We start from the raw sequence: 14,936 nt of genomic DNA, 5'->3' as shown, positions 1-14,936 counted from the left end.
CCGATTTCAAGCTACACTGAAGGAATCACACCATAAAGCTGTGAAGCATATTCTTCGATACTTAGCTCACACACCAACACTTGGATTATGGTATCCCAAGGGCTCCACTTTGATCTCATTGGATATTCAGACTCTGACTATGCTAGCGATCGCGTGGACCGCAAGTCAACATCTGGTACATGTCATTTCCTCGGACGATCTTTGGTCTGTTGGTCCTCGAAGAAACAAAACTGCGTATCTCTCTCCACTGCAGAAGCTGAGTACATTGCTGCTGGATCGTGCTGTTCTCAACTACTATGGATGAAGCAAACACTCAAGGACTATGGTGTCAACGTGAAGAATGTGCCTCTCTACTGTGACAATGAGAGTGCCATCAAGATTGCGCATAACCCAGTTCAGCACTTGAAGACCAAGCACATCCAAATTCATCATCATTTTCTTCGTGATCATGTGTTGAAGGGCGACATCTCATCGACCACGTCAGCACTGAAGATCAATTGGCCGATATCTTCACAAAGCCCTTGGATGAGAAGAGATTTAGCAAGTAGCTAAATATCCTAGAATCTTCGAATGTTCTCTGAAATGGACACACCTCCTAACACATATGCTGACTTGATGACTTAGATGCGCAACACACGAAGTAACGTTTTTCTTCAATCAATGAAGACTAACTCTCTAAGTGTGAAGAAATTAATGAAGAAATTGATTCTCAGATCCCTACGACAATTGTACGCGGTGTCTGAAATCAGCTTTCTTATACGGTGGGTTATGCCACCAACCAAAGTTGAAAATCTTCAATTTGAGTTTTTCTTCGTTTTTGAAATTCCTAAGTTTTTCAAATTCTTCAACTTTGCATTGTCTTCACTCTTTGTGGTGTTGTTCTTCATTCGAATATATATATATATATGTGAGTTTTATGCCCTCTATAGCATTCACTTATTGTTATTTCTTCAAGTTGATTTCTTCTGCTAAGTGAATGTGATCGGACCCTTCCCCCTCTATGCTAAACTCAACCTAGTCTATTCACAAATTCCTCATATGCGTTCTATTTGAAACTCGTTCAAATTCTTCACTGTGTCCTTGACAGCTATAGAAATTGCGAACGGATCTTTTAACTTATCTTATCTGAATTTTCGGCTTTGCCGCTCAAACCGTTCCGCTTCTCACAACAATACTTATCTATTCACCCATGATCCTACATGATCGCCACCTCTCAGTACGTGGGTGACACATGTCAAGCGAATGAGAAGAGTCCAGGGGCATTTTCGTCCGATTTCCTCGGTTGAACACTTTGTCACTCCCTCTATAAATACCCCTGTCTCTTCCTCACTTCACTTTCACCTCGCTCGCGCTCTCTCTCCCGCTCGAGCTTCCCAAAACCCTAGCGCCGCCGCTACTTCATCGTTGTCGGTGAGGAAGAGATTCACTGCCTCGACCTCGTCGCCATCGTACTCGCGCCGGTTGCGGATTTCTTCACTCCGCCGCCGCCGTAGCCATCTTCCTCTGCCGAGTTAGGGCGTGGAAGATCTGATCTGACAAACTTCACTTATGTTCTTCCCAGTTCGTCGTGTTGTTCACTTCGGGTAATTAAAATTTACTTTTAACTGCTCGCTTTGATTCTCAAGTTTTTCCTGAAAATCTTCAAAAGTGTTTATTCTTCAATTCTTCATACACATAAACACCTCACATGTCATCTGCTCTTGATTCGTTTCTCTAAGCAATGATTTTCTTCAAGATTCCTCAATTGTGTGGATTTTCAATCTACACAACTCTAGAACCTAAGACAAAGAACACGTAGTGAAATTCCTCAAGACTCATCTGGTCAAATTCCTCAAAACCTATTCTTTTTGAAAAAACTTCTGAGAACGCATATGACCTCTCCAAATTCCTCGCAACTATACTCTGTTCACAGGTACAAATGTCCGCTGCTGAATCACTAGGTTCTCATCAACTTAACTCATTTGCAGCGTTCCTCAAAGAAAAGTTGCATACCTCTTCAGAAACTTCAGTTGTTCATATTCCTCAACTGAAGAAAATGGGTGACAAAAGGCCACAGAAGGGAGGAAAGAGTCCTGAGGTCAATACTGTGTTTGAAATCCCTCAGGACATATATAAGGACTACTGCACACCGATGAAGCCAAATTCGGCAAAGAGGACAAGAATCAGCGCAAGGTGCGCATACAAAGGATAGAGAGGAGATGGGCATGAGAATGGAGGGAGTACAGATATGTCACTCCCAAGTATATGAAGAAATTCACACTCAACCCTCCATGCCCAAGACCTCCATTTGCACCAGGCCAATTGGCAGATCCCACCAGCCTCAAGCACGGTGAGGATTATCCTGATGAATGGGCAAAGCGCCAAGCCAAACTGGCTAAGCAAGCAAAAGAAGCAGTAAAGAAATTCAATGCAGACTCTGCTGCTGCTGCTGCCTCTGCTGAGGCCTCTGCTAGTCATCCAAAGAAGGCAATGCACAAGAAGCCTGCACATAAATCCAGTGCTTCACCTTCAATGCCCTCACGGCCAAGCTCCTCTGCTATGCCATCAAGGCCATATTCCTCAAGGCCCTCATGGCAAATTCCTCAGACTGCTCCTTCAAAGTCCTCAGCTCTTCCATCAAAGTCTTCAGCTGCTCCAACAAAATCCTTGGCACCTGTGCATCTCGCCATGTGCCAAAGGACTCAAGGCTTCTCTATTGCCTCAGGAGCATCTACAAGCTCCTCAGCTGGTCCCTCTCTGCTGAAGAAAAAGGCCACTGCTGGACGAGGCACTCGCCCAAGTCCTCACAAGAAGCAGGTCGCCTTCCATGTACCCTCTGATGATGATGACGCTGATGATGAAGAACTTGCCGAAATCATCAGAGACAGGCAAGCTAGGGCCGCTAGAGCCAAAGGCAGCACTGTGCCGCTGATGCTGGATCCAAAGTTGATCCTTGACTATATTGACCTGTGGCACAAGGATCCTAACACACCTTTGCCGGAGATGAACCTCACTCCTGGTCAAAGTCATGTTCTTACTGCCTTCATTGAAGAAGAAAAATGGAAATTTGATCAAGGTAGAAGTTTGAAGAAGGCACAGTACAAGAAACAGCGCTACCTCAAGGACAATGTCCTCACTCTCACTCCTGATCAGCTCCTTGCCTTGAAAGTTGAAATCAAATAGTTGAGTGATGAATTTGATCGCTACCATGCTGATTGGAAGGGTGCCAAGGTGCATTTCGTCAATCTGACGAAGAAATTCACTTCAAGTATTGATCCACCTGTGCACGTTGAAGTTACTCAGGCTGAGGCATCTGCTCAGCCTACTGAAGAACATGCCAGCACCGCTGGTGACAATCAGGCTGCTGAAGACCATGAGAGTGCCAGGGCTGATGACTCCATTCCAGCCGCTGAAGATATTGCCAGGGCATCCACTAGTGATGAGCCTGAGGGAAGTGAACAAATCAGGACAACTACATCAGTTGTGCCTGAGGAAAATGAACCAAATTCCTCTGCACCTCCTGCGCCTACACCAACTCCAATCCTTCCATCTGCACCAGATGCGAAGAAGACCAAGGCTGCAGAACGTGCAGCTGTGAAGAAAAGGAAGGCATCAACTTATTCAAATTCTTCAGCTCCGAAGAAGATGAAGACTCTGATCAGTTTAATTGACAATCCAATTGATGTCGTTCCAGTCTCATCAATGCCATCAAAGGATCTTGTTCCATTTGGTGAAGATTATGTGATTCCTGATGAATATGATGAAGAATCTCCTTCTGCTACTACGTCAGAGCAGTTGGACGAAGAAATTGAAGTGGATAAGATCCCTTCAACCCCAGTCATTTCCTCACCTTTGCCTCAGTTTACTCCTGAAGAGGCAGGTGTTGAAGAAATTGAAGAGGAGTATGTGGACATTGGTTGTACCACCCCTGTGCTCAATGATGAATTTTGGGATAGTCAACATCCCAACTCTCCAATGTTCACTCCCCTTCAAGCTATTCCTCAGTCCCCTGCCGCCACTGAAGTGCAAATGGGATCTGAAGAACCTCATGCAACCCCAAGTATTCATGAAGAAATTCCAGCCACTAGTGCTGAAGAAATTGTCAATGAAAAATTGACGACCCAGGCTGAAGCTGCAGAAGAGCCTGAAATTCCTCAGCTTGAGGAACCTAAGATTGCGATTCCTGAAGTAGTGCTGCAATTGACTGACACTCCTCAGCCCAAGCCAAAGGATCCTTTCTCCAAGAAGCAAAAATTCAAGACTGGTGATTTCTTTGGCGAGCACGTATTCTTCATGGAATTCAACCCCTATGAAAATGCTCGTCTTAGAAGGAAGCGTTTCTGGACTGCCAGCCAGGCCAACTTCTACTCCTCAGTGCTCTTTAACAAGGACAAAGTCTTCGATCATGAGCATATTCCACATGTGGACATGGAATCCATGCCTTGCTTCTCTCAAGTCCTCAGCATGATTCATGACGCTGGCTTGCTCAATTTCTGCTCTGACATAGTTGATTGGAATGAAGAACTTATTCTTCAGTTCTATGCAACTTTGCATATCACAGGCGATGTTGCTGACATCAACTCATGGGTGTTGGACTGGATGACTGAAAACACTCATTACAAGGCACCAGCCTATGAATTGCTTCATGCCCTGCCAATCAGTCCTCCACCTGACGGTGCTCGTTGTCTGTATGATGAGCCTGAACTCACCGATCACTATATGCAAGTGCTCATGAAGCCGCTGAAGCCAGGATAAGCTCCAAGGACCAAATTCCTCGTGAAGGAATTGCTCTATGTGCCAAGAACAATCTACCGCATTCTAACGAAGACCATGAGTCCCATCAAAGGCCATGACTCGTCCGATGAAGAAATTATCGGAATGATGAAGAACATGCTTTTCAACATCATGCATGGCATTCCCATAAATTATCATGATTTCTTCATGAGGACTATGGCGAATGTTGCACTTTCTCCATTTGAGCTGAAGCCTTACGCGTCGTGGATCATGAGATTCCTCAGAACAAGGTATTCACTCAACTACAAGGCTGATTTTTAGAATCACCTCATCTACTTGCCCCCTATTGAAGTCCTCAAGCGGACAATTTCCTCATCTGATGAGAAGGGCAAGTCACCAGCCGTTATCAATGAAGGCATTCGTCCATTGGATGGTCAGTTCCGCAAAGCTGCATCTTACTCCACCAATGATGACTCTGCCACTCATGATACTGCTGCCAATGCTAGCAAGACAAGTCCTCAAGCTACTGCTCCTCGTGTGCTGACTGATCGTGAACTGCTGATAAGTCTTCACCAGAAGGTGGATCGCAACCACAAGTGGGTTAAGCGTCAGTTTGGTTCTATTCTTCACTACATGACTTCCACACATAATGCAGTGAAGAAAAACCACTACTACCTCCATGTAGTGTTTGATCGCACCTGGGCTATTCTGTCACATCTATATGGTGAACAAGATCTGAAGCAAATGGGCTTCAAGGAAGACTTTGACTGGTCTGCTCCTCCACCAAAGAGATTCAAGAGGGTCAAGTTTCCTTCCGTGGTGGCCAGCTCATATTCTTCATCATGCGCCACGGACGAGCATGAAGACTTGGACGACACTGCAGCAGGCCCTACATCGACTCAAGACCCTGACAACATTGGCGCTCCTCCATCTTCATGATATTCTTCAGGGGCGTTAGTCCTCAGTGTCAACCCTTTTGGTCATTCGATGACAAAGGGGGAGAAATTTGAGTTAGTCTTCAAGCGGGTCTATCTTATATGGGCGTTTTTTGCTAAGTTACAACTCTCGTTCTTCTGATGACTTTGCTGGATCGAGTTGTAATCTTAAACTCTATGGTGACCTGATACTTTTGTTGTGTTCTTCTGCATGCTTATTCCTCATTAATGTTAATGCACGCATGCTGAATTACATCAGTCACCATATTTCATCATGCATTTCAAATTCTTCATATTATATATCAAATGCGTGTATGAATTACAAGATATAGGGGGAGATCTCCATGATTATACTCTTCAAGTGTGCATTGCTTTAAAAGCAAATTCCTCACTATGCACATCTTCAGGGGGAGTTCTTCTATATCTTGCAATCAAATTCATCAATATCAGTATTTACACTTCACATGTTTATCCTCGTTGAAAACTTAACCTATATTGTCATCAATCACCAGAAAGGGGGAGATTGTAAGTGCATCTAGTGCCCCTTAGTGATTTTGGTGTATTGAAGACTTATAGGTTAAGGGACTGATGCGTTTGTGAGTGTACACAGGTCTATAAGTCTATGAGGAGTTTGATATTTACAGAGAAAGTCGACCCCTAAAAATGAAGTTCTTCAACTGAAGACTTTGGATCTCTGAAGACTTTCTGAAGACTTTGAAAGTGAAGAAATTGGTGTGACCTTGAAGACTAGGCAATCATTCGAGGAACATGAAGCGTGAAGACTTTTGTTTTCGTAGTTTCATTTTCTCTTTCTTGAGTCATAGGAAACACCGTACTTCTAAAGGGGGTCGAGGAAATACTAAGGAAATATTTCCATGTGATGCTCAACTCAAAATCCTACACCTACCAATCCCTTCGAGTGAAGCCATTGGAAATCTCATTCAGTTCAGTCATATTCTTCAGTGACAGAGACAAAGTTCTTCTGGTTTCTGAAGAATTTGTTCTGACTGAGGATTTAGGAATTCACCAGTGTGAATTGCCTACACAGTGAGGAACATGATAGCCCTGAGGATTTTGATAGTCAAAATTCCGACCGTTGTTGTGCTAGGCGCCAGCAGTTCCAAAATATCTACCCACCTAACGGTCATATCAGACAAGGGCATTTACGTCTTATCATGTCGTGCTGCTCCCTAGGCTATAAATAGCCGCCCCCTTCAACCACTAGCTGGTTGGCTGCTCCGAGAGAAACTAACACTTGTCAATTGTGAGCATCCCATCCTCCGAGGACTTTGAGCAAAAATCATCAAGTGAGGAAAACCCAAAAACCCAACACCTACAAACCCAAAGTGATTGAGCATCACTGAAGAGATTGATCCTGCGTGGATCCGACGCTTGTTTCCTTTGAAGATTGTGCTTCTTCCAGACGGTTAGGCGTCAAGGTCTAGAGCATCCAAGAGGAATTGTGGATCACCGAGTGACCGAGTTTGTGAAGGTTCGGAAGTCACCTGAAGACTTACCACGAGTGTTTGGGCGAGGTCTGTGTGACCTTAGCTCAAGGAGAATACGGTGAGGACTGTGTGTCCGGGACTGGGTGTCCTCGAGTTTAAATACTCAGCTGCTCCAACCAGATGTACAACTGAGACAGCAGTTGGAACTGGTCTACCAAATCATTGTCTTCACCAAGCTTACTGGTTCTAGTTCCTCAACTCTTTCATTTCCTCATTTCTGTTGTTGTGTGCCTGTTCATATCTGTTCGAAGACTTTGACTGAAGACTTTCTCAATTTCCTCAGTTCAATTTCTTCAGTCTGTCCGTCTTCTTTCTTGTGTTATCCTGTGTTTACGCTTTCTGTACTCTATGCTTGTCTTCATCTCGTCATGATGACTATGCTTGTATTCTGTTATGTTTACTTCTGAGTACTTATTCCGCTGCTAGTAGTTCTTCATTTAGGAATTGTGACACTCCAAAAATTTTGATTTGGTTTTTAAATTTTCTTTTTATTTATTTGAAGGAGGCTATTTCAAATCTTTCTATAAGGGCTCTCCTTCTCAAAATTTTCTCTTATGTCAAAATTTTATTTTTGGGTCATCCTCAACCTTGATGTTTGATATTGAAGGCTCTTCATTGGTGTTGACTAATCACAATTTATTTTTGAAAAAATTTCATTTAAAAATAAATCCTATGGGTTTTGGTTTATTCCCTTTTTTCAAACCATTCTCTTCTACCAAGCCCTTGTTAAGAATTTCTTCCAAAACCCCTCCCTCCACTTTGGGTCAAGTCAAATATCCCATCACAACAAGTTCAATCCATTTTTGATTTTTATTCCATTTATTTTATCCCCAAAACTATTTCTGTCTTTTATTTTGGACCTAGGTGATTTACAAAGGAGGTACCTGATTTGTTTTGAGTTTTGATTCCAAACCAACTCCCCTGACTAGTCCTTAGCACCGTCAACCTAGATCCATCAAGATCCACTCTTCCACAGTTCAAATTTTTCAAGTTTTGCTCACTGCAAGTTTGGACCAGATTTGACATTTTTGGTGAAATTCAATATTTTTCTTCTCCAAAAATTCTGGGATAAATCAGGCAGTCCCCAGGTGCATTGAGAGGTCACCTCACCAAAGATCAGCTCCAGAAAATTTCTCCACATGCCAAAATCATTTCATCAAACACCTGGCGTGCATTGTTGCTGTTCAAATTCAGAAAAATTCAGACTTCAGTGTTCCTGTTTCACCGTTAGTGTCGTTTTCTTCAGAGCACGGCATCGATCTCGCCAGTAGCTGCAGTGGCGCTTTGCTCCCTGTTCCCCCTCCTTATCCAAAGCGCCGCATGGTCATTTGGACGGGCACCATCGTCGGTGGTGACGTGTCCCACCGACGCCGGCAGCTTCTGCGGTGGCAGAGCCACCCGTGGCGGCCAGCAGGGATCAGCTCCAGCTTTCGGCGCCGTCCAGCACCGCCCAAGCCACCCGAGGCCTCCGCGTGGCTGTCTGCTTACCTGTGCATGCTGCGGCACCTTCACCGTGCCCTGAGCGACGCAGAGCGTGCTCCCTGCCGCCGACGAGCTCCGTGCGCCGTTCCGTCGGGAACCTGGAGTATCAACCAAGGCATGCCAAGCTTAGCACCTAAACTGAACCAGTAGACCCCCACGGTGATGCCTAGCCCCCTAAACCACCTGACCAACCACTGCACCACCGTAATCACCACTGGAGTTATCCCGTTCACGGCCACCGCCTCGGACCAGCTATAAAAGGGGCCCCCGAGCTTGTTCTCGACCCCACACCACAACTCCACCTCACCAGAGCCCCGCCAAGCCACCAGGAGGACCCCGAGGAGGTCTCCTTCCTCGACTCCGGCTGCCCCGATCCGCCTCGGGCTCCGGCTTGATTCACTCAGGTGAGACCATCCCTGTCTCCCAAACCACGTCTGTAGCCCTCTAGTGCACCCAGTGCTCTAACCCGAGCCCCAATTCAACCTTTGCAGCCCTCCCCGACGAGATCCAACAACACCCGAACCACCGTCCACCGGAGTTGAGGCCGCCGTCGACGTGGTGCTCGCCGACGACCAACTCCACCACCCACAGGTGCGGAAGGACCCAAGGAACTCGTAGGTACCCTCCTTTCCCCCTACCTCGCTGTGGATCGCCGCCGGCGACCACCGCAGCCTTCGGGCGCCGGTGACTCTGTTTCAGAGTTTAAACCCGACAGGTGGGACCTCCCCGTCACCTTTTTTTTGAAACATTTTCTGAAAACGCCTTCGGGCAAATACGCTTTCAATCTAAAACGTTTTCTGTCTTTTTTTGTTCTACCCCCTGGAAACTATCTGTTTCATTACAGACAAGTCCCTAGGCTAAATATTTAATAACATTTAAACAGAAAATGATTTTTGATTGATTCTTTTTCTGTCATCTTTATTTTTCTGTCTAGTTTTTTTATCATATTTATTTGAAAAATATTTGGAACACTTTTTGTGCACACACGGTATTTACGCTAGTACGTATTTTCTTATATCGTAGATACCGGAGGAGGTGACGGAACCGCGAACTTCACCGAGCTAGACTCCGACTACTCCGAACCAGGCAAGCATGTTTGAACCTTTGATATGATGAGTGTTTTGCATGTTTGCTTGAGTAGTTATCTCATGGCATGTTTATATGAATATGGTTGAATAGTAGTAAGTGTTATATTGCATGCAAAGCTAATGCAAGTGAACTCCGAAACTCCATATGTTATTTGATTGAGTTCACATGATCATGTGGTGACATGAGAGGTGGTAAGATGGCAGTGTTGAAGCATGCCAGTCTTATGCCAAACCATTTAACTCCAGTGTCAACATGGATCAAGTCATGTTACCATCCATTTCTTTTTGTGCTACCGCATGTTTTCTGCAAAGAATATGGTTTAGTAAGTTGCAAACTGCTTTCCTCTACACACCAGATAGAGAGGCCGTGATGAGGGTTCCATGGCCCTGGATTAAAGCCAGTCATCCGGTCAGGGGGCATGGGTGTTTCAGGTTGGGACCGAGAGGGGGGCACCCCTTAGAGCGCGCGATATAAATTTGATCCCATGCTACTCGAGGTTGTGGCCTCCCCGTCTCAAAGTTTTTCTTGAACATTGCCTAGGGTGATTCCTGGCATCGTGAGGTGGAAATGGGTGTGTACTGGTTAGATGTGTTTCTACTGAATTACCGTAAACGGAACTAGTCCTTCGTGACTACTGAAATCCATTGGTTGTGGTTAAATAGTACAAACTCTGCAGAGTCAAAATCATTCAAGTAACCGTATCTTTGGTCGAGGACTGTGTTCAACTTGTCTTGACAGTCTCAGTTTCTGTCTTAGTGACAAATCTCTAGTGAATAAACATGAATGTTAAAATCTGGCTGAATGATTACTCCTGTGGATGGACTGACCCGTTTATTATGATGTATTGAGTATTTCCCTTGGTGTGATTTAACTTCATGAATTTATTGAAATGAATGTTGAAATATAAGCCCTTTCTGTGACGTCGCTCAGACGTCCGACTGTGGCACTCTTGTTATTTACTTTCGATATAAGCCCTTTATGAGATGTCGCTCAGACATCCAACTGTGGCACCTTTGTTATTTACTTTTGATATAAGCCCTTTATGAGATGTCGCTCAGACGTCCGACTATGGCACCTTTGTTATTTACCTTCGATATAAGCCCTTTACGTGATGTCGCTCAGACGTCCGACTGTGGCATCACTGTTATTTATTTTCGTTATAAGCCCTTTCCGAGATGTCGCGTAGACGTCCGACTGTGGCATGCACTGTCATTTACATTTCAATATAAGCCCTTTATGTGGTGTCGCTCAGACGCCCGACTGTGGCATGTTAATTTATTTTTACCTTTCGAGGCGTTGCTTCAGACACCCGATCGGTTGTCAGTTATTTTATTGGGATTTCGGGAGTACTACCGCCTGACTTCCTTTTTATTTAACATGTCGGGCAAATTTATTATTTGAGTGTGGATTGCTAACTGCTCATGGTGCATCATGTTTGCATTTGTTATATCTTATGTCCAAACTGTCTTGCGAGTACATTCAAAGTACTCACCTGGCTTGTTGATTTGGCCAGATGTTGACGAAGGCGATCTTATGGATGAAGAGTACGATAGCGAGTCCGACGCCTAGAGGAGTCCCAGTCAGTCCCGTGCGATCCTGGAATTGGTTACTTGTATCACATACGCTTCCGCTACTCGAATAAAATTATCGATCCCCGCTTCGACGCTCGATGAGCTGCAAGATTAGGAGTCATGTCACCCACTCCACTGTGACATATCCACCACCACTTTTATTTCGAGTCAGTAGTATGCCACCACACCCTTGTGTCATATCCGCCCTTATGTATAATATTGGCGTGCTTGTAATAAATTGTTGAGCAACCTCAGCTCAACCCTGTATAATATTTAGTACTACTGGATTTCTGTATCAAGGATTTGTCTACCAGTAAGGAGGATTTTCCTATACCGGTCTATATAAAGGTCGGTTTCTCAATAAGCTTTTTATTGAAAAACTGGTCGTGACAGGAATTTCCTCACCAGCAAATTCCTCAGTGAAGAATTCATAAAAATCGCCTATTCACCCCCCCTCTAGTCGATATAACGCACTTTCATCCCTTTTCCCCATTCGTACTCCGTGGGCGCCAAAACACCCTCTCCACCCCACCCTCCTCCGTTCGCCGCCGTTCGCCACCCCATCCACCGCCGTCCTCCTCCACCATGTCGGAGCTGATACCCCGACGCCGCCGTCCATTACAAGAGATCGACCTCTCTCATCCACGCCTTCGGACAGGGATCCTTGCATCCCGTCCTCTTGCTTCATCCCCACCATCGTCCACCTTGCTGGCACTGCTCCTACGACCGTCTCGTCCACCGCACCCTGCCGCCACCGTCTACCCTCCTAGATCTACTTCCACGCCGCCGACAGCCATCGCTACCGCAGCACCGTCAAATTCTCAGCAGATGCGTACACGACGCCGCACCAGAGGCGGTACTCTTTCGTATCTGCTCAACTTATTTATCACAGCAAGAAAATAGATCGCCACTGCTTTACTCTGATTTCTTGTCTTGCTTGCGAAGTTGACTTTGTCCGGTTTGCACCTTCAGATCCGCCATGGCATGCTCAACACTATACTCCCAATGCTTATGGTTTTCCCCTTTTATATTCCACACTAGTTAAATCACAGTAGACTAAATTTCAAAATTGGGTCAGTCGATTTTTCAGAGCTCGCCGGAGTTCGCCGGTGCGATCGAAGGGGCTCAGGTGGTTGTGGGGCCTCGCCGAACGAAGAAAACTCAACACGGGTGGGGGTTGGGCGGGGTTGGGGTGGGGGTGGTGGAGGAACACAGGCGATGGAGGCCGGTGGTCCGGCCGGCGGCCCGTGCGGTGTTCTGTATGGGAAGAATCAGAGACGAGGAAGAAGAAGGGTTAGGAGACGTAGGATCTTCATCCAACCGCCTGAAATGGTCGAGAGACAGCTGGGAGTTGCATTCTTAATGCGCTCTGGTTCATCATGTGTGGGCACTGCGCAACCAACATTTTATTATCCAAAATCTGCTTGCTCTTCTTTACCATGTTCCTCTTACGTTCTTCTTTAATATGTACTCTCTCCATTCCTAAATACAAGTCTTTGTATAGATTCCACCATGGACTACATATGGAGCAAAATGAGTGAATCTACACTCTAAAATCTATCTGGATACATCTGTATGTGATCCATAGTGGAAATCTCTACCAAGACTTATATTTTGGAACGGAGGGAGTATGCTAGTAGTACAGTATGTTCCTTGTACTGAAGATGAGCAGGGACATTTGCAGTGTAGAGGTCTATACGGTCGGTTGTGATGGACACTTTGAGCCTCTTTGATTCGTAGGATCTTGTAAACATAGGAATAGGATTTGTAGTGGCCTGCCCACTTGAATCCTATAAGAATAGCAAGGAAATGCGCGGAGTTGTGTCGCCTTTGAGAGTTACACTGATATTAACAGTACCGCACCTTCACTTGAAGAGAGCTGGTATCCGAAGCCTTTCTAGCCGTACCGGCAATACTAGCACATATATTCCAGCAAGTTCCACTTTGCTGATTTTACTCTGATGCTTAAGGTTTTCCCGTTATATCTACACTATGATCTGTGTAGCTACTTTGTGTCGCACTAGCAGCAGTCCACTCTTGAAGCTAAACAATGCACTGACTTACAAAATTGGCACCAAGGCATTGAGTGCCATTCTGGATGCAATGAAACTCATACGCTCCCCTCCTGTTTACTCTTGTTCAGAATATGATCCTAATGACTATTCTAACCTCGAGGAGTCAAAGGCAGATGGCCTGTCCTGTTCACCCATCAAGGTGCATGTTCTAATTTGGCAATGTTTTATTGATTGCGAGTATCTTGCATTTCTTCTACTTTGTTGCACTGCCATCTGCTTAGTTTACTCATCATATATGTCGAGATGCCATGCCCATCCATTATCAATACATATTCCATCTGTCACCATACCATGTTTTTTCACTCAAATGTTGTTCATGTGCATCAGACATCAAAAAGGAAGAGGGTGATTGCCGAACCTGAAGGAGCACCAGCAAAGTCCTTGAAAAACGTGGTGGTGCCGGAGAAATCAGACAGCACCCCACTTATATTGGTTGTACAACCAGTGACACAAAACGTAGGACCGACTCCAGCAGACTATACCCATACTTCACTGGCCACACCACTAGCCCCACCACACAGGACCTGCACTCCAGCAAAAGGTATACCGATTTCATTTGCCATAGCACCAGTTGTACCACAGAAAAATCCCACTCCAGTAAAAAGTACAGCAAGTCCACCGGCCGAAGACCTATCCCAACTGCAGAGACGGCCAATTCCTGCAGATTGGAACCCCATTCCATTTATTCCCAGTTTAAAAGACAATGCTTTCAATGTTGTTAGGGACTAGGTGCATATATTCCCATCATGGGAAGATTATTGTGAAGACAAACACCATTTTCACATCTTCCTGTCCAACTTACGTGTAAGTGCTATTATTCATGGTTATTATTTTCCTATTTTCTGCTGATTGAACACATCAATGATTTACATTACATTGTTGTAACTAGGCGAGGGTCAATCTGGATAGTCATGACGAGCAAAGCTTGCTTGTGCTTTTCAAGGAAGCATTGCAGCAGTATCGGTGTTACCTGAGGAAATCACACTTTGATGGCAAGTCTATAAACGAATTTCCGGTGAAGTCTCCTGTGCTAAATTTAGAAGACATTGAATGGAAAAACCTTGTTATGCACTGGTCTCGTTCCCAGGATGAGGTACTGTCTATGAAATCACATGACAATTTGAACTTCTACTTTTCCACATGTGCCTTACGGATCTTTTTTGTAGGAAATCTGCTCAAAGAAGAATTCTGGTTTGAAAAGAACGACAGGATTTCGCAAATATGTTGCCCGCTGCTTTGCTCTTGTTAGTACCTGTTGTCCTATATCATTGTACTTGCATACATACCTGGTTCATTATGTGACAGCAGTATGCATGATAGCTTTCTTATCAATTGTTCGCTCCAAATTAAATGATCTGTATGAATGGTTACATTAGTGTAGAATATATCCAATGCTAATGTTTTTTTAGCTCTGCATTGTTCTTGTAAGTACATATTGTCCTTTATCAGTGTACTTATAATGACAGGTAGTTGTTCATGTACCATCACTCTGCAGGTTATTTTCCTTTGCCCTCCATTTTCTACACATCAGATCTATATTTACTCTTACCATAAGGTTGGTAC

This window comes from Triticum dicoccoides, chromosome 7B, assembly GCF_002162155.2.
Source record: "Triticum dicoccoides isolate Atlit2015 ecotype Zavitan chromosome 7B, WEW_v2.0, whole genome shotgun sequence".
Lineage (NCBI taxonomy): Eukaryota > Viridiplantae > Streptophyta > Magnoliopsida > Poales > Poaceae > Triticum > Triticum dicoccoides.
The sequence above is the reverse complement of the archived record's forward strand: the minus strand, read 5'-3'. Positions refer to the sequence as shown.